At 44.7% G+C, this 27,436-nt stretch overlaps 1 protein-coding gene and 1 long non-coding RNA gene across 3 annotated transcripts in view; one reads left to right on the top strand and one right to left on the bottom strand.

Moving 5' to 3' along the window:
- The window catches only part of Ebf2 (EBF transcription factor 2), a 198,827-nt gene that overhangs the window by 110,850 nt on the left and 60,541 nt on the right, over window positions 1–27,436 (bottom strand). The window lies entirely within an intron of this gene.
- LOC143441689 (uncharacterized) lies at window positions 14,428–26,084 on the top strand. 2 transcript variants are annotated; one of them, XR_013109307.1, is made up of 3 exons: window positions 14,428–14,547; window positions 16,278–16,459; window positions 19,392–26,084. It is a non-coding gene; the product is annotated as an uncharacterized LOC143441689 (long non-coding RNA). The 2 variants fall into 2 exon arrangements; XR_013109306.1 differs by lacking the exon at window positions 19,392–26,084 and adding an exon at window positions 17,386–17,657.

Raw genomic sequence — 27,436 nt, forward strand, 5'->3', positions numbered from 1 at the left:
TTGCAAGGGGAATTATAAAATCGAATCTAGAAGCTTTGTTTTCCCTACTCTTGCTGACACAGTCCACCTGAGCCCATGAGAACGCCTGTCAGGGCCAGACCTATCAGACCTCATCTTGTGAAACTCTGTGAAAGGACGGCAGGTGAGAGCCCGCAGGGAGGATAATCTGAAGACCAGCTTGGGAGAACAAGGAAGAAACACTTGGTATTTATTTCTTGGGAATGGCTCTGCGTAGCCAGTAACAACTTGGGGCTGTTTTCCTGGCTAACCTATCCAGGGGCAACATAATAATTTATAAGCAAATGACTGGAAGTGTCAAAGGTGGTCACCATCTTCCGTTCCAAGTTGTGATTGTTTCTGGCCTGTTGTTTGGGGATGTCTCGGGTTTTATTTTGTTTTTCTCAAGTTCATAGTTCAGCTGCCCAGCCCTAGCTATTACACTGTAGCCAGTTTCAGTTCTAATCCCTCAGCCCCAGGCCTAACATGTCTGCTCACCTGTACTATTCTCCATCTAAGGTGATCTCTCCTGATCTCTCTGTAGTAACATCTAAAATATAACAGCCAAAATGGACGGGGCCAGAGATTCCAGAATATGGATTCATGGATGCCTCCTAAGTAAATGTGATTAAAGGGCAAGGAAGAATATTCTTTTATCCTGTCACCAAGGTGGAAAGAATACTGATATTGGTAATCCTTCTTCACAGCTGTCCCTGAGGCAGACCCTACACTCGCTGAAGGGCTTTGTCTCTGGAATCTCATCTTCCTGAAGTTGATTTATGGCATCAGGCCTCTTGCTCCTAGCCCTGGGGTTTCCCAGGCTGTGTTCCTTTTCTGGAGATGCCTTCTAAACACACAAAGTATGGTGTAGTCCCCCCCCACACACACACACTGACAGCTTGCACAGTAGTAACACATAATATTGTACAAAAGCAAGAGGAAATCTTCTTGCATGATGTTACTCAGGTGTACAACTTCCCTCAAAAGCATGACCTTTCATTTATTCACTTTATTCAGATTTTAAGAGTAAAGACATTCTTCCAATAGAGCACGGTTCACTTAGATCTTCTCAACCCAAATAGGTCTCTGTAATGGTGTACTTGAACTTGTGTCATTGAAAGACCTGGACACGTTTCTCCAAGTCAGATTTTGTTTGTTTGCTTGCTTGATTTTTGTTTTCCAAGACAGGGCTTCACCATGTAGCCCTGGCTGTCCCGGAACTCATTCTGTAGACCAGGCTAGCTTCAAACTTACAGAGATCTGCTTTCCTCTGCCTCCCAAGTGCTGGGATTAAAGGCATTCCAAGTCAGATTTTTAAAAGTGTGTGTGCGTGTGTGTGTGTGTGTGTGTGTGTGTGTGTGTGTGTGTGTGTGTGTGTGTATATCTGGTCAGATCATCTCAAGTACATCAACAAGGTCTAGACAATATCACACCAGTATACATATAGGATAGAACACAAATCCAAGGACAAGCTAAAGACAGAAGAAGCCCATGCCATTCAAATTCCGGTGCAGTCCCTTTCCTGGTTTGGGGTCAAGGGTACCCTTAAACTCATCTACTTGCTGAAGCAAAGATCTTCAACTGGTTTAGAACAGCAGGAATAGAAAGCACTTCAGTGGCCACCCAGAGACTCTGAGTACCTTCCTCATCTTGTCACCAGCCCTGAAGTCTCAGCCATGACAGACAGCCTCAACTGTTGCTCTTAGAGAGAACAGTGCTCCATCTGGACTCACGTGGGGGCCAATGTGAAGGAAAGGCTGTCATCACCAGGAAGTCTATTTTTAAAGAAGTGAGATTCTGAGTATAAGTATCCAATCTACCTGAAGGACTATCAGTCCCTCTCCTCCCCTCTCCCTCTCCCCTCTCCTCCCCTCTCCCCTCTCCCCTCTCCTCCCCTCTCCCCTCTCCCCTCTCCCCCCTCCCCTCTCCTCCCCTCTCCCCTCTCCCCTCTCCTCCCCTCTCCCCTCTCCCCTCTCCTCCCCTCTCCCCTCTCCCCTCTCCTCCCCTCTCCCCTCTCCCCTCTCCCCTCTCCCCTCTCCCCCTCTCCCCCTCTCTCCCTCTCTCCCTCTCACCTCTCACCTCTCACCTCTCACCTCTCACCTCTCACCTCTCACCTCTCACCTCTCACCTCTCACCTCTCACCTCTCACCTCTCCCCTCTCCCTCTCTGCATAGGACCAAGGTACAGAGCCCTCAACACAGGCTGATAAAGTTGGCAGGGCTTGTCTACCCTTTGTTCCAAGGACTAGAGGCAAAGCAAAACCACAGCCTTTGAAAATAAACTTCTCATGCAAATGAGCAAGTAGATGGCCAGAATAAATATTTACCAAAGCTCTCCGGCATAATAAACAAGTGGGGGCCTAATCGTGGGGTGTCCTTTGTCCTATCCCCACTGGAAAGGCTCAGTTTGCTGTCAATTTTCTGCTTTACTCAAGGGTACCTGTAGACACTGCTCACGCTACATAAATGAACGGGAGAAGAGATGCTCCAATCGAGAGTCCCTACTCACTGACTCTTTTTCTTCTCTAATGTGTAACTGAAAGTTCCCCTGAGACAGGAAACTGTTAGAGTAATCATAATTCTTGCTAAAAGAATCACCGGTAGCTTCTCCAGAAAGCCAGAATATAATATGAAATTAATATATCCACTTAAGGTTATTGTTTCCTTCTCTTCCAATTCATTGTATGATTCCCCTGCTTTAGACACTTAAAATAAGCTACTGTTAGATATTTATATTCGTGAATCTACAAATATTCATATTTACATAATATATTAATATATATAGTCACATGCTAGGTATGCATACATTCATAAATACCTATATGAACCAATAGGAAAATGACCCTCCCCAAACTCTGACTTCATGTTTACATATGGCACATGATGGAAAGAGATAAGCACCCACCATGTAAGTCTGTTTAGTTGATGATAGACTACAGTTATGACGGTATTCTTTTGTTTGGCTTTTGTTGTTGCTGCTGTTGCTGTTGCTGGTGGTGGTGTTGCTGTTGGTGGTGGTGGTGGTGGTAACATGGTCTCTTTATGTAGCTCTGGCTGTGCTGGAACTCACTATGTAGACCAGGCTGGCCTCAAACTCACAGGAATCCACATTTCAGCCTCTGAGGGCTAGGAATAAAGGCGCATGCCAGCACACCTGGTTTATGATGGTGTCCTTTAATATTTAAAACCACCTAGTAACATCTTAAACCACTAAGTTTATATATGTATACTCCATGATGACTCCACAACAACAAAAGTGGCCCAGACTGTCTACTCTTGTTAAGTAACACGTGGCTTTAGATATACACTATCTCAGTCCGCGTGCATGAAAAAATAGCATGGGATTCAGATTAAAATTCAAAGAGAGAGATGATCTTTGCAGCAAGTTTGGGTGATGTGGTGCATGAAGCTTTTTTGGATTACTAGCTTGATATTTTTTTTCATGTGTTTGAAATTTTTCTTAACAGAATGCTTAAAATTTTGAAGACAAGAATTTAATATCCCTGGCATAAAGGAGATAAATCTTATAATTTGCATTTATGAGATATTTCAAATAGTCAGTGATACAAAAAAATGGGTTTTATTGTGCTGGTTTTCCTGCACTGGTTTTAAAAGGGGAGGTCAACAGAAAATGGTAGAAAGCCATTGAATGGGGGTGCACACCCCTCAGATGGGGGTGCAGCTGCCGTGGTTCTTACCAGCTCTAGAGCTCGTTTTTAAAAAGTCATCTTTCTACAGCTAGAGAGATGATTCCATTGTTAAAAGCTCCAAGGAAGCCAACCCCTCTTTCTGGCTTCCACGGGTACCTGTAGCCATGTGCACAGATATACACACATTTACATATGTGAAAATTAAAATATTTTAAATTATCTTTCAAGAGATTAAAGCTTTTCCAAACTTCTTTAGATAATTTTTAAGTGTAGTCTCCACCTACTACCCAATGGATCTCTGCTATGCCAGTTCATGGGAGAAACCACCTTTAGACACAAATGGTAACAGTGTTTTTAATACTGATTACCAAACATAAACCCTTCCTGTTTCCAGCTCCACTCGGATATGTTACAGAGAATGATTGGTAAAAACAAAGAAGCGAGAGTGGCGCAAAGCCTGAAGGACAATCCTAAGATTGTCCTTGATGACGAGGAGCAGTGAGCACCAGTGTTGGTGCCAGTGGCTTTTTGCTAAACCTGGTTTTCTATGGACCCAGTTGTATAAGGGCCAGTTTGGATACCAAGTCAGCTCCAGGATAATTAGCTTCCAGAAGCAAAGACTATTAGCCCCAAATGTATCTAGTCTGGGTCCCTAGAGATGTCAACCCCTTTGGGTCAACTTCCCACTATTATCCAGATGTGTCTGAATCCAGCCTCTGAGTCTAAAAAGCCATCCATTACACGGGACACTACACACTCTCTCTGATCCACACAGCCTGACCCAAACTGAAAAACAAAACAATCCGGCGAGTGTGTGACATCATGTTTGCCTCAGCTAACAAGCTTCTCTATTCACCAGCAGCCAAAAACCATAAGTGGTTCTTAAACAAAGACAGCCCCCAAAAAGAATAAGGATGTCAAATCCTAGCCACAGTTCCGTGGCGTGAACACAAAATCTGCAGGACCCAAGTTCAAAATGATTTACAGACAGTTTGATCAGAGTCAGATGGAACTCGGTGTCTTCCTGGAGAGGAGCCAGCAGCTATCAATCTGAATCCTCTCCAACAAGTTTGTCATTAGTCAGAATCAATACGTTATGGAGACAATTTTCTCCTTTGTCTCTCAGCCCCGGGAATTTTCTGCATTGATTTTTATCATCAGATCTCAAGGTGCTCGCCTTACAAAGTGGCTGACAGAAATCACAGCCCTGACTCCCTCCAGTGGCTCTATTGGAGGGGCCGAGGAGAAGTTTAAGGAATAAATGCAGTTAGACACAGAGGTCTCCAGATAGCGAGTCCAAGGGCCCACTGCGGGTTGGTTTTGAACTCTTCCTGCCTGTCCCCACTCCCCCTTTACAGGCATGACTTGGGACTTTGGACTTTTAAGAGGTAACAGTGCCAGCAGGTGCTCCGTTGCAGGCCTCACCCTGTGGTTGCCAAATCACATTGGCTAAGTCAACGCAGGGGAATAACTGAGATAAAGATCAAGGCATAGCCAGTGGTCTCAACGTGGCCATTTTTCTCTCTGACAGCACCTGGCTGCATGGACCTGTAAGAGCCTCGTTACCTCCTTTCCTCCCCGGCTCCCCAAACAATAGTCAGAGGGGCAAGGGAGACGCTTAGGTGGCCATGCTCTTCACTGTAGAGCATGGCGATATGAATCTCTCATCCCAGGGCTGGGGAGGTGGAGGCAGGAGGATTCCTGGAGCTCGAAGGCCAGTTGATCTAGCCAAACTGGAAAACCCTGGGTTCAGGGAAAAAAAAAAAAAAAAAAACCAAAAAAAACAAACAAACAAACAAAAAAAAACAAGAACAAAACAAAAAAAACAAAAAAACAAAAAACAAAAAACAAAAACCAAACCCTGTCTCAAAAACTAAGCTAGAAAGTAATAGAGGAACTCCAGGCCAACCTGTAGCCTCCATGCTAGTACACATTAGATACATTCATCTCCCAGCTCACCCCACCCCACCCCACACACATGCACACACAGGAACACACACACACACACACACACACACACACAGAGAGAGAGCATGCTGTCTCTAAGATATGGCACTTAGCTCTGTGAAACCCTTCCCAACTGCCAGCACAAGGACCCCACTTTTTCCATCATAAATGCCATCAGGATATTTGCCTTGTAGTTGGGGGGCTGTTCTTGAAGGATCTTCAGCCCTTCTACAGGGTATGATAAAATCCAGAAATGGAAACATTAAAAAAGGAAAAGAAAATGAAGGTCTCATTTTCTTATTGCCTTGAGGCTCTTCCTGGAGAAACTCTATCCACTCCCATGCGCTGCTCTAACACATATTTTTCCAGCTCACTGGTATTTCATAAACACCATTTGTTGTCATGTGGTTAAATTAAAACTGAGGATATCAAACATCAAACAGTATGTTAATGTCAAGTATGCTTGAATAAATAGTAAGAGTTCAACTGAATGGAATATGTGGATTGCTAGCTAATTAAGCAAGAAGCAGGTGTGAAAAAAATCTAATTTAGGCAATTTTTTATAATTAATAATGTTTACTTGTAGTACCCTTCTAATGGGGCTCTAGTTTAGCCTCTTGTGAATTGCTGAGTTTACTCCAGTATTTTAAAATTATAATTGAATGGAGAATTTTACCAGCTATCAGGTTGCCTTTTCAGCCGAGGAATCGCTGCCCAGCATAGAAGGTTCCTCACAGTACTTTGTATCTCTAGGATTAATGAGCAAATTAGCCTAGCAAATTAAAGCTTAAAGCACACAGAGCCACGTCCCTACACCTTCTAAACCCTCCCTGCCCGTGCGAGAATGGGGGCATGTGTGAACTTAGACGGACCAGCTTGAATGAAGTGCTGTTTTCAAGCAAAAAATTGGAAAATGGGTTGTGAAGTTTTCAGTGAGTGTCTGCAAAGCACTATGACAGAAAACATCCTGCTTCAAATAGAAATGAAAATACTAAGATCATATCTGAACTGTCCAGGCCAATTGCACACAACCAATCAATTAATCCAAGAATACATTTAAGCTTGCTTTTCTTTCCAAGAAACCAAGTGGAAGCCGAGGAGGAGAACACGGCCACAGATGTGCAAACAGACCTGGACTATTTCATGGACGTGACATATCTACTGCATTTAATTAAAAGAAGAATGTCTGAGAACAATGTATCCTTCTCAATCTGGGGCCGAGGGACCAAAACAAGACTGGATTAGATAGGGCAACTGTAGTCTCCAGAGACCAGCCCCCTCTAATGGGAGCGCCACATGTTTGATATGTAGGGAAGTAAGTGGGTGTCCTGGATATAGTCCACTATTCATCACACCACAGCCCTGTTCATTCCCATAGAAGAGTCTCAAAACCATGAAACCATATGTAGAATATTAAAAATCATTTAACATTAACATGCGCATTTTGAAGGCATGCACTCTGGACAAGGCTGCAGTCCAAAGGAGGCCTGGAAAATCCCCAGACAAGAAGATAATGGCTGTAAAGGCAAACTGGGTTTTCTGCACAGATGTGTATGTATTACATACACATACACACACACACACACACACAGAGGAGATGTCATAGAAATTCACACCTCCTCTCTGCGATGCTGTCTTTTATCACTGTTTTCCTTACCAATTCCTATAGTGAGGCCAGCATCAATAATTGATGGGACTATATACCTAGGGTACCAGCACATTAATTTATAATTAAAGATGAGAAACACCAGTTCTTCTACCGCCAATCATTTGGTATTAAAGGATATGCAGAGATATTTACATATATACATATACATATATACAACAGATATAAATCATTTCTCAGAGTCAATAACCTTACTATGTTTTCATGTTCCTTTCATTGCCACAGAATTAATCACAGCCCTGCCCCTAACCACATGGAATTTTATTTCCCATCAGAGTGATGTTTACTTGGGTTTACTTTGTTGGAACTCCGAGTGCTTATTCAGTCTATAAAGATTTAGTGCAACATATTTTCTTAAGCAACATTAAAAGCACGCCCTGATAGATCTCGATGTATACCACATTGCTTCTCCATAGCATCTCTGTACTTTTGATCTCCAGCTAGTCTACTAACAAGGACTATGCAGAGTTCAGCTCCACCATGCATGGCAATGCTGACAAGTTTGGAGGCAGAGAGTTCTGTTTGTTCTTTCGGTTGCCAGAAATAATATAGGAAGAGAAAAGTGAATGCAAGAAACTTAAGTATGCGCCCAGGGAGGGAGGAATCTGACTTCATCAGCTTTCAGCACAGACACCAGACACCAGAAATGGCACCAACCTCAACTGAACCGTAAGGTTCCAAGTAAAGACAATCCGACAACTGTTATAAAGGCCACTAGTGGACGCTAGTGTCACTGCTGTAGGAGATTCTACCCCACCTACCTAGGACCCCAGACTCTACTTTTGTACAGGCTGTGCCTGTCCTCCAAGAAGTTCTATGAACAAGATACACAGTGACCTGGGGCATCAGTTTGTGATCACTTCCAAGGGGGCATAAGCAAGGTATTTGTATCCATAGTTACACCGACTACGGTGGCCCATATACTCTGTGCGTGTAGCTCACCTTTCTCAGGGACAGATGACTGTGGGAAAGGGTCTCCTCCTTAACTGATGAACAGAAGACTTGCACTAGAGCTGGGTGGGAGAAACTGATGAGGAAAAAAAGAGAGTAACTGAGCAGATCCCATCTGAGCTATAGAAGTTAATCCACCCCTGACAGGTCTGGCTGATTCTCAAAAGAAAAGATGGCGTTGGCTCAAGGTCTGGACCTCAGGGACAGCAGTGCTCTTCCAAGCCAAGGAGAAGAGCTACGAGGGTTCTAGGAACTCATGCATTCTGTGGAGTCGCTCACTGCTACTCTGTATCTTTCTGGGAGATACAGAAAGGAGAAGGAATGTATGACCATGTGGTTGAGGGTGCAGCCTTCCTTCTTGCTGCCCCTACCTTATCTGGGACCTGAAGGAATCACTTCTGCTATGACATTGCCCTAATCTGGTTTCTTGAAAGAAGTAACAACAATACAGCTAGACAGTTGGAGTTCCTGGAAGGTAAATGAAGTTTGGGAGGACCATGTTGACTCCAAGAGGGTTTTAGTCCAGTAAGTGAAAGACAGGGGCTTCTTGGCTGTCTTCATATGCAAGGCAGGGATCCTTTCACAAAATTCCAGTGAGGAGTTGGCTTGGCTGTGTCCTCTGAGTTCTTGAGAAAAGACTAGTTCTCTTCTGCTCCCTCTTATTGCTTCAGATTTCTTAATATTTGGCTGAGCATTGCATCCCTAAAGCAAGTCGGATGGGTAATGGAAACCCTTCCTCCACAAGCCAGTCAGTCAGCATACTGAAGTGGATAAGAGGAGAAGACCAGGGGAAATCCTGTACAGCAGCAAGCCCTGGGACCTTCCTGTCACAGCTGCCAGGGATCTTTCTCTGTAGATTGTCATTAGATTCCCTGCCCATACACCAACCCTGAATATATAGAACTCCTGAAGCCTGTGTCAAAGATGGCGGTGGTGGGGTGTAGGGGTGAGGCAGTGGGAGATGAGAATCCCAGTGTATACAGCTGCAATAGATGAAAAAGACACTAATGGACAAATTTCTCGTCTGTGATAAAACCAAAAAAAAAAAAAAAAAATTGCAGATGGATCTGTGTACTGGGGAATAAAATCTCCAGTTAATGGGGCACACTGCTAAGGGTGAGCTGACATCACATGGAGGCTGAAGAGGAAACATTGATATATGTTTGTTACATCATTGCTAAAGACAGAAGACAGAGGCAAGAACTTGGAAGTCTTCTGTAGCAAAGATTCAGAGAAAAGAGCTCTTTCTTGGGTTGTGGAACTGGGGACTAAGGGGCATTATTCTCAATGGTAAAAACAGACTAAGCTTCTTATACAGTCTTACACAGTCTCTGTGAGACCCAGAAAAGATCAATTGTTGAAAATATTGACTGTTAGGAATACAACTCGGAGTTAGAGTGCCTGAGTTAAGTTCACATTTCTGTATTTATTAATGGGGGCAAATTCCTTAGCCTCTCTGTCTTGGTACCTGCAATATAAAGATTAAATAGGGAATGGTGCCTCAGCTTAGTGGCATAGTGTGGTTTATCATGTGTGAGGTTCTGTGTTCTGTCTCCAGCACCACAAAACAACAAAAGCAGAAAGATAAAATGAAGTGGCCCAGAGCCAAGGAAAGCATTTAATGGTACCTTCTACACAATGCAAGTATACATGCACTGTGCACACACTCAGCATGCACTAAAAGGACACAACTAAGCTGGTAGAATCAGGGTGGAAAACTTTGAAAAGATGACAAAGCAGAGGCGCATAGCTGCTAGTTTTTCTAGACATTAGTGGGCTATCGAATGAAGTCTGGGGCTCTCTCTGGCTATGATCAATAATCTATAAACCATAATCTCAACGGTTCATGATTTCACCTCTACTCCTGAGGTTCTCCTCCCAAAGAAATTATGTTTGTATACCCATGTTCATAGGACCTATACTCATGATGGCTGAGACATGGAAGTAGCTACAGACAGAAGAACAAAACACAATAAAATATCAGTTAATCTTTAAAGGGGAAGACACTTTTTGATGTGTTACTAGATGAATGAAGCCTGAGGATATTATGCTAAGTGGAATGAGCCAGCCTTGAATGACAAAGATTGAATGGCCCCGGTTACATGGAGCATCTGGAGAAGTCAAATTCATAGACACATGATATGAGATGGCTACCCAAAGTTAATAGGAGCTATTGATTGATGGGTACAATATCCTAGTTTTATAAGATGAAAAAGTTCTAGAGATGGGTGGTACCAATATCTGCACAATCATGCAGATGCACTTAACAGGTTTATGTGTTTTATCACAATTTTTTAAATTTAAACTTAAATGGACAAGAAATAAAATAATAAAAATAAAAGAGGCTGGAGAGATGGCTCAGTGGTCAGAGACACTAATCGCTCTTGCATAAGGCCTGGGTTCACTTCCCAGCACTCACTGGAAGCTTAACTATCTGTCATTCCAATTCCAGGGGGATCTGATGCACTCTTCTGGCCTCCAAAGGCACTGCACACACATAATGCACATACATGCATGCAGGCAAAACACTCATACACATAAAATAAAAACAAATCTCTAAGAATAAATAAGTAAAAAGAATCTCGAAGAATCACACACACACAAAAAGATACCTTTCAAGTAGAAACTAACTGCCACTGGTCTCAAGTGTCTGGAAAAAAAGATTTCTTTTCTTCCAGATATCCCCAAGTCATCCCTTAGAGTGAAAGGCATCATCACAAAAGATGTCTACTAAGAGCACCCATTACAGGAAGCTGGCGAGGTCCTCTCTGCTTGCACATAGGATGCTCATCTGATGTCTCAACTGTCTCTGATTGTGGAGTACAGCTTAGGAGGAGGCATAAAAACATTCTCCAGGCTCTGTGGAGTAGAAGTAGAGGCCCTAAAATCGATCACCTGCTCTGAACACAGAGACAATAGAGATGCCCACCTCTGCTAGCTTCCTTGTGCTTCTGAGAACAGAGAATAGCATTGTGGCCCTAGCTCCAGGCCCAAACTCTGGCATCTATGAAGAAATGCAGTACCAACATATATTAGCATCTGTTCTCAAAGGATTGTTTTTATTTGTTCTTTGGGGGCTTGAGGCTGGTCTTAGGACAGGGTCTCATGGAGTCCAACTGGCCTTGAGTTCCCTAAGTAGTTGAGGATGGCTTTGAAATATGCATCCTCCAGCTTTTAAATCTCTCAAGTGCTGGGATTATAGATTTCTGTGCCTACACTTGGTATATGCAGTGCTGGGAATTGAACCCGAGTCCTTTCTGGCATGCTAAGCGAGTACTTTACTAACTGAACTTCCTATCAGTCTCCAGGAAGAACTTCTCATTGGAGACAGAAGCAGAGCAAAATTATAGTACAGTCTCAAGGTGTTTGCTCAGTCAGAACACCTCCCAGGGATGGCCAGTTCATGCACCTTCTCTGCTTGAGAACTTTTCTTGCCTACAAGTCTCCTTTGAGGTGAGTGGGTTGAAAGCACAGGTTTGGGGACCAGATGGAGCTCAGTTGCTGAGCAACCACAGCAAGGAATTCCATCTCACCCGGCACCAATTTCCTCATCCATCTATAAACTGTGGATGACAACACTGCCTGTTCCTCAGGGTTGTGGTAAGCGTCTATGGGCTGATGTGTTAAGCAGAGCTTACTTTGGGGCCTAATACACAGAAAATATTGGCCACTATTATTTATTATTCTCACAACAGGACTTAGGAAAAGATTTTTATGAGTCCTGGAATCAACAAGGAAGCGGCCACACAGAGAGATGGCAAAATAACACAGCCCCTTTCATGCCATTGCTTCTTCTGACTCCTAGCCTGTTTAGGAAAAGAAGACCCCCTCATCTCACACACACACACACACACACACACACACACACACACACACACACACACTCCAGAGGCAGATATAGACAGTAGAGCTAGCTGAAGAGAGCTGTCCATACTCTGTAGTCTCCTGATAAACCTAGAAGCTACCTCTGGATTGGCTGTGGCGTCTCCCATCTTGGACTGATACTCAAGAAGACATGCGTGCACGTCTGTCCCCTGCTCCTCCATTCACTACGACAGGAGCCTTCATCTGCTCCGCCTTCTGGGAGTGCCTGTCGGTCTCTGAGCCTGGCGCGGAAGCAGGTGTGGGCATATTTTAAGCTCCAGCAAATAACTTTAATTGAGCTCTCCTTGGACATATGAACCCACAGAGTGATTTTTTTTTCCTCTTCTAATAAAAAAAAAACCACAACAAACCAGATGGGTCTCAGTCTCTCCCAGACACTCCCCCCCCCCCGACAATCCCCCCCCCAACTACTCAGGCTTCTCTAATAAATCTTCACTCTAAAGAAATCACCCGTCTTCGAGTGGGTATATTATTTGGTGGCACAAGTGTATCCTTCCTGCCTCTACCAGCAAATATATGGATCAGAAGGATGTAAGACACTGAAATGAGGCCTGATAGTTCTGGCATTGGTTGGTGCTTATATCTTTACCGATCTGGAACTTTCTATGACACACTCCTCCCCTGGGCCTGTTTCCCTCATCAACTCACCTTGGATTTGTAACTACTACCTCCTGTCAATCTCACCTCAAAGGAAGCCTTCTAGAGGCAACCTTACAACATTCAAGCTGTCATGACCTCAGCACCTACACAGAATCCCCTCTACCCAAAGCCAGGTTTAGTCCTTACCAATGTGTCCAGGAAACAACGTGGCGAAAAATAGAGCTGAGTTCCTTGTCACCAGAATAAAGCTCCTCAGAAAGGCACCGTGGCAGGCAAAGGACAACGTGAATGGATTCCAGACTTCCCTCCCCAGGAAAAAAAAAAACCTCAAGAATAGCCCAGGGCCTGAGTGGAGCGACACACTCTGGGTTCTGATTTATGAGCATTGAGTTATTGGTAGGAGGGCCCAAAAGGAGTCGTTTACAACAGAAATTATTGCAGGCAAATGTTGGTTGGTATATTAAATCACTTACTAATATTGATGGGTTAATGCCTGTCACACTTACTTAAGGGTCATGGGGAAAGGGGGAAGCTTTATCTCTGGCCTGTTACCCCTAAATATAATGATAGATACACCTTTGTGTGCTTTCTTTTCCCTCAAGCAAAGCCTGCTGTATTATTTATGGTTCTCTGAGTCACCGGCTGCAGCCTGCATCTGGATCTTAAAAGGGTGATTTGCAAAAACACAAAAAACAGGGCACCCGTCTAGTATGCTGGTGGGATTCTGTTCACCCGGCTCACAGCAGCCCCCTCAGCGGACCCTGGGCTGAGAGCACCACCGGGCGCCTCAGGCTGCCGGGGCCAGATGGTGAGGGCGTATTGTTCCCTTTCTGGTGATAGCCCTGCTGTGGCAAATAAAGTTAAATCAAAAGGTTACAGCTCCGCGAGCAGTGATGGGGCTGGCTCCAGCTGACAAGGCTGAGAAGATCCGGCAAAGTGTATGGATGGACACAGTGCTAGTCCCCAGGAACGCAAAAGGGAGGCCCTACATGCTAAAAATAGTTCTGACCCAAAGAGAGGCTTCCAGGCACTGTGACCTACAGCCTCTCTCCTTGACTGACAGCAATCCTGGCTTAAGGACCTCTCTGTCAGGCTCCTCTGAAAGGCCTAGCCTGCCTTGGTACACCCAGGAGCAGAGAGATCAGTAAGTACAGTCCCTCACCTTGGGTCTCCTCTGGGAGCAACCACCTATGACTTTCCCAAACCAACCATAAGTTATGATTTGGGGAATGAGGGTTTGGTGGCATTTGGGAAAGTGGTCTGGTGGGGGGGGGGGGCGGGGGGTTTGTAAAATGATCCGGCTCTGGGCATGCCCTGTTGACCTCCTGAAGATAAGAACTGAGACCCACAATACCAACACAGAGGGGTAACAGTTAACACAAAAACAAGTTATTGCCTCGCACAGTGTGAGCATTGGTGTTCGTTTATGTATCACTGTGTAGCTCTGGATGCCCTGGAATTCCCTATGAAGATTAAGCTGGCCTCAAACTCACGGAGATCCACTTCCTTATGCATCCTGAGCGCTGGGATTAAAAGTGTGCGCCAACACGCTGAACCTGAGCATTTTTCTTTACAGCTTCCTAAATTCTGTTCAAGTGGCTTTGCACTGCTAACTCTAGGTGCCGGCCCAGGTGCAAGCGCTTGCCACGCCCCTTCCACTCGCCCCGCCCCTTCCACTCTGCGCTGGCCACGCACTTGCTTCCTGCTTTGAGATCTTTTTACACCAATTCTCCTGAGCTCAGCCTTTACCCCAGAGGCAGCTGTTTCCAGGCCTGGAGCACTTGGGTGTCTGCAGAGCACTTGTTATTTACACAGGGGAGCAAGGCTGACTTTCCGTGCCAGTTGATCTCAGGTAAATAAGAACATGCACAGACTTTTAAAAAAATAAATAAAAGGTAAACAGTAAGATGCGTATCTGGGGATTTTAAAATTAGAGAGTCTATCCTTTTAACTAAGAGCCTTTCTTGGCCCTTCCTGGCTGCCACCCCACATTACTTCCACCCTTTCTGCTGCTTTTAGGCCTCATTCCTGCTGCCATATTTACCAGAAAAACTCCTCCTTTTACCAAAGCCAGTTAGTGGGAACTCACTTTCCAAAAATGACTTAGAAACAGTGGTGTTTCCAAATGTTTATAAAATTGTAAATGAGACTAGTTTTTCTAAATGTCAGCCACATTTCATGGAAAAGTGCTTTAAACAAATTTTTTTTTAAACAACTTTGAATGTATTCCCACCCTGAGATCTGTCCTCTCAGTGCATTTTAGTACTAGAAAAACGTTTTGTTTTCGTTTTTTGTTTTGGCAAGACAGGGTGTCATGTACCCACCCAGGTTGACCTCCAACTCACTATGTAGCTGAGGAATGACCTAGAACTCCTAATTCTCCTGCCTCCACCTCCCCAGTGCCAGGATTACAGGTGTGTGCCACTGGGCTGAGTGACTGTGGCTTCTTTTTTTTCCAGTTTTATTCTGTTAGAAGCAATTGGGAGGCTTTCAGCTCATTCCCAAAGATAAGGCCTGGGCTGCGGCACTCAGCAGTTCAAATAGAAACATGAGATGTGAGAATTCTCACCCCAAATAAGTCTCAGGAGTAGGAAGAAGCAACTCAGGTCAAGCTAACAAACTGTTTTTCACAGATGAGGTCACTACTGTGACATGTCTCAACTACAGAATGGGCAAAAGCCAGGCCAGGAGCCAGATCTCTGGACTCTAACTCAGTGGTCTGACCAGCTCCTCCTATCAACTTCCAGTCAGCCCAGTGATGACCTGAGATTCAATGGCCTCCTTCTAAGGCCTGGTAGTCTCCAGAAGAGTCTGTGAGAAAAGAGATGAAGCCCAGGGTAGCCCCTGTACTTGCTATACAACTGAGACTGTTGCTAGAGAAATATTCTTGCTTTCAAAGGAAAACTTTCCACAGCCCACATACCTGTTTGGGAAAATTCCATTTGGATATTAGATAGTGCCTGGAGGCAGAAACTGAGTTTAAAAAGAAAAAAAAAATTCTTAGTTTGAACTTTCACCGGAGTGTAGATCAAACACACAACAGGATATTAGAATTTTGTTATTCAACTAAGTGATGTAACACACAATTCAATCTTTCTTCTCCTTTCAGATTCTGACAATGCACAGAGCTATTCATGGCACAAAAACTAGAACTCACACTGAAAAACATTCTGAGCCCCGACTCTCCTCACATCTCCTCATCCTCACCCTCCCTACACCACACACACACACGCAAACATATATGCATACACATCATATGCACACACATATATGTTCACACATGTATATACATATACACACATGCGCACACACACTGCTCCACAGTAGCTGGCAAAACACAGTTTTCCAATAACTGCATTTTTGTGACATTCGTACATTCTGAGGCCCAGCGAGACTTCCCATTCTCCACACTCAGCACTTCGAGGGCTGTGGAGGTCAAGGCGCCAGTATTCCCAGCAGATCCAGGATAGTTCATCCAGAACAATCAAGCTACCGGCTGCTCCACCCCTCTCATTATGGAGCTGACATCAGTATCTCAAATCAGCTCAAATCAGCATCACCTTCCCTGTTGTTATTTTCCAGGACAACCACAAAGCACAAACAGAACCATGCAGTCAAATGGTTCCGGGTTCTGCTCTGAGTCCCTCCTTCACACTGCACACACAGGTAGAGAAAATGAAGTGAGCCTGCACGCAGCCCTCAGAAGCCTGTGTGAACATGGGAGCTCCGAGCAGTGCTGGAAACCACATCCTCCACGCAAGGCTGTGAGCTGGGGCTATGGGGGGGGGGGGGTAGGGAGGTGAAAGGAATGATACATGCTTCAGATTTTACAAAAATTTGCATTGGCTTCCCTTTCCATGAGGAGTAGTTGGTGAGGAATTAGTGGCCTCAGGAAAACATGCCACGAGCACATAATGCCTGTAGCAAGCAGTGTCTGACCCATTCTTTCTGCTGAACGTCAGATGAAAATTATCCTGATTAAATAATATGACAGGGTTAAATAGACACCCACGCACTTGTAAGTTGAATTATACCTGTCCTCCAGGTCATTAGTATGCGGATGCTACGCACGGACTATCAAATGAATACTTAAATATGCAAAGTCTTTATTTGCAACTTGCAAATGTTTGCTGTAGGGAGTTTGGGGATTTTTTTTTTTAGATATATATTTAATTACGTGTATGATGTGTGTCTCTGTGTAGGTGTACACACGTAAGTGCAGGCTCACACAGAAACCATAGGTGTTATTCCTCCCAGAGTTATAGGCAGTTACTTATGAGTCTCTTGACATGAGTGCTAGGAACCAAACTTGGGTTCTCTTGCAAGAACATTACACAGAAGCTCTAAGTTGCTGAGCCATCTTTCCAGCCCACAAGTGTCCTTATAATGCAAGAGTCTAAGAGCCCCCTTTTTCCTGCCTAACCTAAACTGCAAGGTTAGGTTAAATGCCTTGTTTAGTTTCCCAAGCAACATTGAAATCAAACAAACAAAAAAGAAATCTTCATATCTACTGAAACTGGATAGAGGTATCCTGAGTTGTCAAAAACTGGCATTATGCGTGTACTTACTGAGTACACACATTAAAAATTAGGACCAGATCTGAAATTCTACTTAAGCAAAGCTGGAGACTCATAATTTGAGCTCCGACTCTGTACAGCTGCCAAAGGAAAGTTAAATTTTTTATCTAAAGGGTGAACAGCTGCAGTCAAAATTACCCTGCCATATTCATCTTTATAAGCGTCTCCAAGAGAATCCAAAGGAAGAGCGAACACTTCCGACAGGACCCCTGTTTTAGCGTGATCCAGGGAGATGATAGCTGTCTCAGTTTGGGGGTCTCCTTCAACATAAATATTAATGAATTCAACCACTTAAAGACTCTTCCTCTGATGAAAATTAAAAATTCAGCTCTTGCATCACAGCTTTTTATGAAGAAGAATTAAAATGCCTTCAATTACTTTTAAAGGATGTGGTTAAAATTATTAAATCATTATTGAGTCTAAGACTCAAAAAACACTTGTAGTCTTTCTTCCCTGTTCTTAAATGCAATTCAATGGAGATGCTTTAGGTTTTGCCTATTTGGCAACAGGTCCAAGACATAGTTGTTAAGTGCCGCTCAATAGTTAGGCTTTCTAACTTCCATAATATTTTCATAGTTCCCTATAGAACCCAAACTACCTTTCTCCATCTTCAGAATCCCTTATAGTGTTCTGGACAAAACCTTAGGAAAATGACACCAAGCCAGGGTTAGCTGCCAAAAGACAATATTTCAAATGAAGTCTAATACTATTTGGGAACTATTTCCTGTTGCTTCTTTTCTCAACTTATTTGTTAAACTGATAGTGGTTCCAGGATTTGGAAGGTTCATGTATTTTGTATTCTAGAGAGATTAGGGGCTTCCTGGGGGGGGGGGGGTAGAGAATCAACTTACTTTCTCTAGGCTGAATCTCCCTCAATGTTCAAGGTCTTTTAAACCTTCTAAGTCAACATGAATATGCATCTATTAGTGGCTCCTGTGTTGTTGCGGTTGCAGGGGGGGTGCGAGAGAGACAGAAAGAGATCAGCCTTCCCTGTGTAAATATGGACTCTTAAGCCTCTAAATGATTTGCCAAACTGAATCGAATAATAAAGGGTTTAAACTTTGCCATTTGGGGGTTAATGTGAAAGGCTTGTCAACATCAGATTGTTTAGACATTAAAAGGAACGCGCTGTGTGCCTCCTTTAAAGCCCTGCTCACTGGCGTTGCAGCTCCCAGTGAATTTACCCAGCTGTAAGTGATTCCAGATGCGCGGCAGTGACAAGCTTCAGTCTCAGGGTACTTATTCATTTCACATTAAAATCTCATGTTCCCAGGTCTGAGCTGTTATCTGACTGAGATCAGATTAGGGAATGCAACAAGCAGGCATTTCTAACCCAGACCCTGGGCTCCTTCTTTGGCCTGGAACTCCGGGAGGTGCAGACCAACTAAAGGACAGTGGTTCCGAGCTGTGTCATTTAACCCACATCGAATGCCCCCCCAGCAGGCAGGGACCTTGCCAAGTACTTGCACATAACCTATCTTCACTCAATCCTGGACAGAGCTCAGTACATCACATTAGAGCCTGCCTGTGCCTGATTCCTCAATGGAACACAAGCAAAAGCTAGGGCTTGTGGTTTTGCTATTCAGGTGTGTGGTACCCACATGCAAAGGGCTGCTTGCTACACGCATGGTGAGTGGTGAGTGATTAGCCAAGCCCATGAGTCCTTTCATTCTGTTTCCTGTCCTGAGCTGTATCATGAACACTGTAGGCAGAAAGAAGCTCAAATGAAGAAAAGAGCGAGAAAGGAGGCAAAAGCCAAGCCACTTTGCCTTTGTTTCTCTTGTAAAGAAAGCAAGATGTAGGTTCCTTCCCATGCCAGCATGAGTAGGGCAGGCTTTGAGTCAGACTCCACTGCCTTGCCTGCAATGCAGAAGCACAGTGCTACTGGCTGACACATGTCAAGGAAGCATTTTCTTAGAAACACAGCTACAAACTAGGCAAGTGATTGTGGACACAGAGTAATGTAATGATAACGAAGTGATGGCGGACCGCCACCTTCATGCTGCTCCTGAGAAGAAACAAAAGCAAGGCTCATAGCTGGTTTCATACAGTCCCCTCAAGCTACGCTTCGGACCTTATTGTCATTCCTTTTTCTCTGCCCCATTGTCACTCTGAAAAGGTGGATAGCACTGTGAACCCCCAGCTGATCAACTGTGGTCACAGGCTGCTGGGCAGCCCCAGAACCGTCAAGAGGCTCCTGTCACCAAGACCGTCACACTGGAAGCCCCGGAAAACATGTACTGAATATTGCAGCCCCCCGCCTGCCCATGCTCTCTGGTGGGGAACAGAAAAGGGTCACTCACACCTACAATTAGAAATGAAAAAGGTGAAGAAGGCAGGGGAGCCCCAAACCCATCTCGGCTGCAGGAGAGGGGACTGGAATAGGGGACAGACAGCTAACCACATGGAAAGGGAACGGCAGCATTTGGCTTGGCAGTGGGCAGATTTTCTTTTACGACTGCTAAATGCCTGCCTTTCTCCCCAAGCAATTATGGTACTGTTTCTCATCAAGATGGCTGTTAGCAGCCAATCTCTAAGTCTTTGCAAGTAAATCAAGGATGCTATTGGCAGCTGTCTTGGAGAGTGGCCTGAACAGCCATCCTTGTCATTCCAGGGAGTGAAGGACATGCCAGCAATGGTCTATATACCAAGCCAAACTGTATATGACTGCTAAAGAAGGCAGAGTAGTGTCTTCCTGGCATCCAACATAGGAGAGAAAAGGAAGACACTTAGGCCTTCTGGCTACAAGTTCAGAACCAGAGCACAATTATAAGATGTGATTTTACCCCCATGGCACAGGCCTGGCCAAAGGCAACCTAGTCAAGTCCCCTTCCTTCAAATCATGGGTGATATCAAAGGTCATTATCAAGTTAATTAGAAGGAACATAAAGGGGCAATTCAAAGCACAGTGGACACAAGTCACCTATTGAAAGCTTGTAAAAGATTATAGTGAAGAGACGTCTTAGATGTTCAGGGCAAACAGGACCAACGCAAGGAATGGTCCTTTCTGCAACATGCAGAGGCTTCAGGCTGCAAAGTAGTCACAAGGTATACAGTGTGCTTTCCAAATACCAGAATGGACTCTCGTGTGCACACAAGTTACTGGTGAGAGTCCCACAAATCTCTCTGCTTGCTCTGTCATTGTAAAGCACAGGTCCCACAAAGCCTCTAACCATACCCACAAGTTGCTGTATGGCCCCTACATGCAGAAGGCCTTTCCTCTGTTGGCAGTGTTCGGGGAATGAAAGGGAGTAAATGCTTTGGGAAAGTTGCCAGGGGGATGTGGAAGCCAGGTGGGCCGTGTCCTCAGAAGGCAGCTCGTGTTGGGGCTAAAAGGCAATCCCCTCGGTGGACAGGTTCTGTGTGCCAGCTGCAGACCCAAGCCCTGCCCCCAAGTCACATTGTGACACGCCACAAGGCATTTGGACAGGGAGCCGGCTGGGGCATGCTGCATAATATTTTAAAAAGCCCATTTCCCTGTTCAAGGGGGTAGCAGGTGGAAGGCAGTACCCCTGAAGGGCAGACCCCCTGAAAGGCCCCACAGGCAACACTCCAATAAAGGAGCGAGCAAAGCTGGCATAGATCCCAAACTTTAGAATTGACCTTCCCGCTTGATCCGGGACTTAATGCTTCCAAACCAAACTAATTCCAAAAGTCACCTTCTCAACTTCTCTCCACGATTTTTTTTTTTTTTTTTGAAAAAATAAATGAAGGCTCAGGTACAGCCTTCCCCTTGCAGCCCTTCTGACGCCCTTAGTCGTTCAAATTAAATCTGAATGGTTCGTCTCTTTTTATTATAGGATGGGCCATATGTCACTAAAATAAAAACCCAGCTGAAATCCCAGTACAGATAAAGGGCACGGAAAGCTGTTCCAGCCGCAAAATAGGCACCCTGTTTAAATCTTATTAAACAATAACACCCACCCGGCTCTCTCATCCCTCTTCCCCAGCCCCTGGGGAAAAAATCAGGAAGGAAACTGTAGTTAAATCATCTCATGGTTTGGCAAAAAACTTCTACCTCTGTAAAATGAAAAGAATAGAAGGGGGAACTTTTTTTTCTGTACTGGACTCACACAGGCTAATAAAAAGCAGGACTGTATTGCTTTGCGCTGTGGCTGTCAGCCACTCTGAAGTGAAATACTGATCCTGACTGTCTGGGTCCCTGGAGTCCTGCCCCTGCAGACCACCAAAAAGGGAGCAGTGGGGGTGGAGTGACAGGCTCACTCATCCTCCTTGTCTAGGGTGAATCTGGTTGGCTGCTTTGTTTTAGTTTGGATTTTTGTTTTCCGGCCAGAACATCTCTTTCCCCTTGCATAAAGTTCCCAGTGGTTGTGACGAAGCCATGGAGACACAGAAAGGGGTGTTCCTGCCCAAAGAGCTGTGACTGTGCCTTGTGGCAAAGAGAGTGAACGGCTGCACTCAGAAAAGACTGTGCGTGGCAACAATATTGAAGAAAGCAAACAAAATAAAAGAGCGAGAGAGCGAGAGCGAGAGCGAGAGAGAGAGAGAGAGAGAGAGAGAGAGAGAGAGAGAGATCAAAAAGAAAAAACATTTCCATTTCACAAGGTCCCCCAGTGGTCTCCATTGCTCCTCCTCCACCATCAAAAATTCATAAAGGGATCAGCATTCTTTAGCGAATGGATCCCAGTGGCACCATAGACCTTGTTGGGGAGAGAGGCAATAAATATCAAATTATATACCTCATGGGAAGAAAGCAATGAACCCTGGGCTTTGAGGCCTCCACATGGTCCCTGGGGGCGTCTGGCTCCAGACACCAGGTCCAACACAGAAGAGAAATGGGTCAAACGTGTCAATTTCTGGACTGATGACCTTTGACTTGTTTAATGACACTAAGAGGCCACCAGAAGGAAGGATGCCACATGCCTTGGAGGGAAGGAGTGGGGGAGGGGTGCTGGGGGCCACAGGCACACTCCAGCAGCAGTGGTGTGGTGGAGGTGACCCCCCCCCCCAGTCTTCATAACTTCGATTTGTTCTTGAAAAGGTTCACTGGATCACTCATAGAATGTCATCTACATGACTTCAAAACCTACCATGAATTTTGGTTCCCAGCTTCTGGAAGGGCTGAACTATCTGCCCTCAATTCAAATTAGTTCTTTGTGTTCTCTAGGCCTTGTCCTCACCATGCCATGCCTTTAACACCTCTCTCCTCAGCCATCCAGTGACCCTTGATTCCAGCTGTCACAGCCTCACAGGGTGGCTGGTCTCCCTGATCCGATACCTATACTTCTCTGGAGGTATCGGTTCATCTTCGTCTTCATGCCTTTTTTTAAAGGTGTGTATCTTGCTTCAGATCAAACCCACAGCCTCCGACCTACAGGGTGAGCACCCTGACACAGAGCTCCTTCACCCTATACACACACTTATAACTTGTGAGCAGCAGGAGTAGCCTTGACCCTCTGGCTTCCCCGCTGCCCCTGCCCTCCCTCACCCAGCCCTGTACAATGGGTGCCAAGTTAAACCCCTGAGATCATGTTGATCCCTACCAAGCGGCTGAGGAGCGTGGGTTCCAAGAAGAAAGGCCAAGAGAGCTGGGGCAGAGATCAGTATGTGGAGTCACATAAGAGCACGCCAGCCCTTTTCTCCATTGAAAATTGTGTACAGCTCAGCAAACGCATTGCTGATAGGTAGCCCATTCCCCATCCTCTAACACAGAAGACTGGGTTTCAAGCCTCAACGTGCTCTCCGTGATGATGCAAATTAAGAGAATCCCACAGTTGGTTAATAAAATAGTGTGAGGCTTTCTCTGAACCAGACACTTTAGGAAGAGTCTCTTTCGGCTCACGGACTAAGCTGTTTTAAAAAGCACTTGGCTGCCCGTCTCCCAGAGGGCTGTCTCCACAGTCCCGGCCCCTCATCTTATATACAGAGTTGGCCCAATTAGAGCTGGGTGTGGAGGCATTTTTAGCTCCCCACTCTCATGCACCTGGCCTCACATTCCCGTTTGTGCTTCACAAAAGAGTTAAGCATTCCTGTTTCCCAGAGTCTAGCTTTCTGAACTCCTCTGCCAATTCTGTGAGCTATTCCTTCAGACATGTACTAAACAGCAAGTGGTGAGCAATCCTCCTGGAACACCCACACTGAGCTCTCCTCCCCCTGGTTCCCAGAGCCCCCGCTGGGTGGGGCCACCCCGGTTTGCCGTTAGCACTTCCCAGGCAGGCTAGGGTCTAGCTAGCAGTGAGTGTCCCTTTGTCCTCCTCCATGCAGCTGACCCTCTACCACAGTGTGGAGCTGGGAACTGGAAAGTGAGACTCAGCTCATCCCCAGTGGAGGAAGTCTGAGCACCAGGATCCCTGGGGGAGAGCACTAAAGCTACCATCTAAAAGGAGGCCCTGTGTCCCATTTGATTGTTCTGTCTTCCCACCATCCTCCAAGCCTTTTAAGGCCCTTCAATGACCTCTAACCTTTCAGGAGTTGTTTATGTTTTTTTTTAATAACCCCCCTCTTATCTGTCACCACTAGAAAATTGTTCTTTTGTTTTTATATTTTTAAAGCTAAGGTTGACTGAAATTATTTTGATTTTCAGAATATGAGCCATAAGGTTGATTGAAATTATTTTGATTTTCAGAATATGAGCCCTTTCATTATCTTGAAGAGAAGCACATGTGCACACACCCAAAACATCCATTTTACATACCATAATATGTATATGATATATATGCATGTACTTAAAATGTTATACACATACAGCTACATCAACATAATACCCTCTCTTCATGTCTTATTCTTATATTTATATATTTCTAAGACTTACATTTGGAGATAAAATAAGAAAGTTCTGGATTCTCTAATGAGAAAAGTGAGATGACCACCAGTCACTGGCTATGATTCTAACACTTCCTTGAGTCAGGACTCACACCCTGTTTCCCATATGGGTACATTCATGGGGCATTTTTTTTAAAGGTTTAAAAAAGAGAAAGAGAACTTCTCCATACTAGAAATATTATTGAAATGGTTAAGTAGCTTATGTTCTACTCGCTTATTGAATAGAACAGTGTTCACTCAATTAAACAAGACAACAGGGTCTACAGAGAGGCTCTGCAGTTAAGAGCACTGGCTTTACAGAGGACCTGGGGGTGGATCCCAGCACCCATTTGGCAACTCACCACCATTTTCAGAGGACCTGATACCCTCCTTCTTCTGGCCTTCAAGGGCACTGAACACATGGTGCACAGACACACATACAGGCAAATGCCCATACATGTAAAATAAAAATGAATGAATCTTTTTAAAAGGGAGGGGATGGAAAACTTTGAAAGGCACAGAAAGTGTGCACAGTTCAATGTGTAAACTGAAGTAGCAGAATACAAAATCACGCATGCTCTGACCCATATAAAATAGGCCCACAGAGAAACACAGAGGACATGACTCAGATAAAAATATGCCAAACTATTGAAAATTACAGTGATTTTTTTAAACCTTTCTTTCCTAGATTTTTCTTTGGTTTCACCTATGATTAAAAGGAAAATTTTAAATGCAAGCCCCTTGACTCTATGGGAACTTCCCTTTCCTGTCTTCCTCTGGGTTGTCCTCAGGGACTCAACACACCCCCAGGAAGCTGGAATGAGAGGAAAAGCAAGGATTCCCCAGCACTGACCTCCAGAATTCAGTCCTGGCAGCCCCCACTTCCAAAGCACAATGCTTGGCTTTGGCACTGGGTAGTCCCAACTTACGCTGCCTCTCGGCTTATAAATTATACAAACTTGCAGGGTGTGCCCGCTGATACCAAAGGATGGGCTGAGACCCAGGAGTCAGAACCATAACAAAGGACTTCACCCTTGTTGCTAGTGTAAACATAAAACTCTCAGCTACTCTATTGGTGGGAAGTTTAAAAACTTCTCCAAGTAAGTCAGCTATGTAGTTCAGCTAGTAGAGCCCCTTACCTAGAGTGCACAATGCCCTGGATTTCATCCATGCCTGAAATCTAAGGACCTGGGAAGTAGAGGCAGGAGGATTAGAAAATTCAAGGTGATGCTCAGCTACCTAGTAAATTTAAGGCCAACCTGGGCTACAGAAGCCCTTGTCTCAGGGAGAAAAGGGATATCTCACTTTCACTTTTCAGTGCGCTCTAGAAAAATGAAATCTAACATTTTCAACATATTTGCCATACTGTGAGGACCTGCTCCTCTGATCTGTCCTGGCAATGGGTACCAAAGTAACAGAAGATGAGAAGAAGATACGTGTCTTTGTGTGTTGACATGTGCCTGGGGGTGTAGATTTATTTGGAATCCAAATAAATTATTTCTAGGATGTAAAGAAAGGAAGAGCCATGTCTCCCAGATTTGTGATGAGCGTGAGAAGAGGAACCCCACCCAGCCCACAGCAAAGCTCAGTTCACAGAAGGAACCGGCTTCTTCCCGCTAGCTTCACTCAAAGTGGCATCAGCATGTGATTGAAAGGATTAGTACCTAGAGCCCAGATCCATGGGTCAACAATAAGCAAGCAAGGTACAGAGCCTGAGGGAAGCATGTGAGCCCTATAAGCCCATTCTGCCTCAGAAACACCTAGTCTCCAGGCAATGCCCAGGGTTCCCTGCTGCCTGCATTTGGGAACTATTTCTTGGTTCCCACAGAGCAATTCTCAACCTAATGCTGAGACCCTTTAATACAGTTCTTCATGTTGTCATGACCCCCAACCATAAAATTATTTTCGCTGCTTCTTCACAACTATAATTTTGCTGCCATTATGAATCATGATGTAAATATCTGTGGTTTCCAGTGGTTTCAGGTGACCCCTGTGACAGGGTCATTAGACCTACAGAGGAGTCGCCAGCTACAGGTGGAGAAACACTGCCATAGAGCCTTTAATAATTTTGCAAAATAAAGTTTGCAGAATGAGCTCAGATCTGTGGCTTTTCTTCCTGGGTGTTCTCAAAGATTCTTAACCACCCACCTCCTGCAACTGATAGACCTCAAGAAAGTCAGCCCTGCCAAAAAAAAAAAAAAAAAAAAAAAAAAAAAAAAGGAAGAAGAAGAAGAAAAATTCTAGAATAAGAATAATCGTGGTAATACAACATGCAAAGCCCACAATACGTTTCTTCTGTCTCCAGGGGATCTCAGGGATAAGGATTCTGCTCTTAGAGGAGGCAAGGGAATTGTTTATCTTTGAAATGTGATAAAGTAGAAGGAAGCCAAGCCTGTGCTACAGTTGGGAGAGAGGCTGCCAAGACTGGAGCTCCCTAGTCCACCTCAAGGCTCCAGAGAGTTCTAGAAACCCACCAGGGTTTTGTGAAGGGAGCCTCCTATGCCAATAGTGGGTATGAAGTGCCCTGTTGAATCAGCTGATGTTTTCTCTGAAATACCCAGTGGCTACATATAAAATATAGAGGGAAGGAGATATCAAGATTCCTCAGTGGATAAGAGCACTTTCTTCTAAGGCTTACAAGCTGAGTTTGAATTCCAGAACCTCTTATGGTGGCAAAAGAGAATCAGCTCCCGTTAGATGTTCTCTGAACCTCCACACACACCCATCCACTCGCATACAAAATAAACAAATAAATGTAAATAAGAAAAAAATCTATTAAAGTGACCAAAATGGCCTAGCATAGACACACACACACACACACACACACCTTTAATTGCAGCCCTCAGGATACCATGATGGTCAAAGCTCTTTGAGTTCTAGGCCAGTCTAGTCTACCAAAGAGTTCCAGGCCAGCCAAGGCTACATCAACACCCCCCCCCAAAAAAAAAATGGTCTAAAACATGTAAGTATAAAATGCAAAATGACACAGTCCAATTTCTTCACATCTGACATACACATAAATCCAGGCGGGACACCTCCAGAGGAAAACAAGAGCCCTGTGGTCACAGGGCTTTCCACAGTCACTTTGCCCCAAATGAGTAAGGCAGGCACTGTCTTGAGAAACAGTCTTATAAACAAAAGGAGTGACCACAGCATTATTATCGCTGCAGAGCCATGTGACCCTTCATACCATCACACCATTGGCACTCCCTAGAAGGTTGCTAAGGTTACAATTGGTCCAGTCAGGAGAGGACAGGAAATAACAAGAACCTTACTGATGAGAACAACAACAACAACAAAAGACATGAGGTTTCGGGAAGGTCCTATGAGCTCCTTAGTTACTTGTGGAGCTGTCATAAGGCACACATTCATTGGCTGGGAAACAGACCGCTGGGTACACAC

Source organism: Arvicanthis niloticus, chromosome 3, assembly GCF_011762505.2.
Source record: "Arvicanthis niloticus isolate mArvNil1 chromosome 3, mArvNil1.pat.X, whole genome shotgun sequence".
Taxonomy (NCBI): Eukaryota; Metazoa; Chordata; class Mammalia; order Rodentia; family Muridae; genus Arvicanthis; species Arvicanthis niloticus.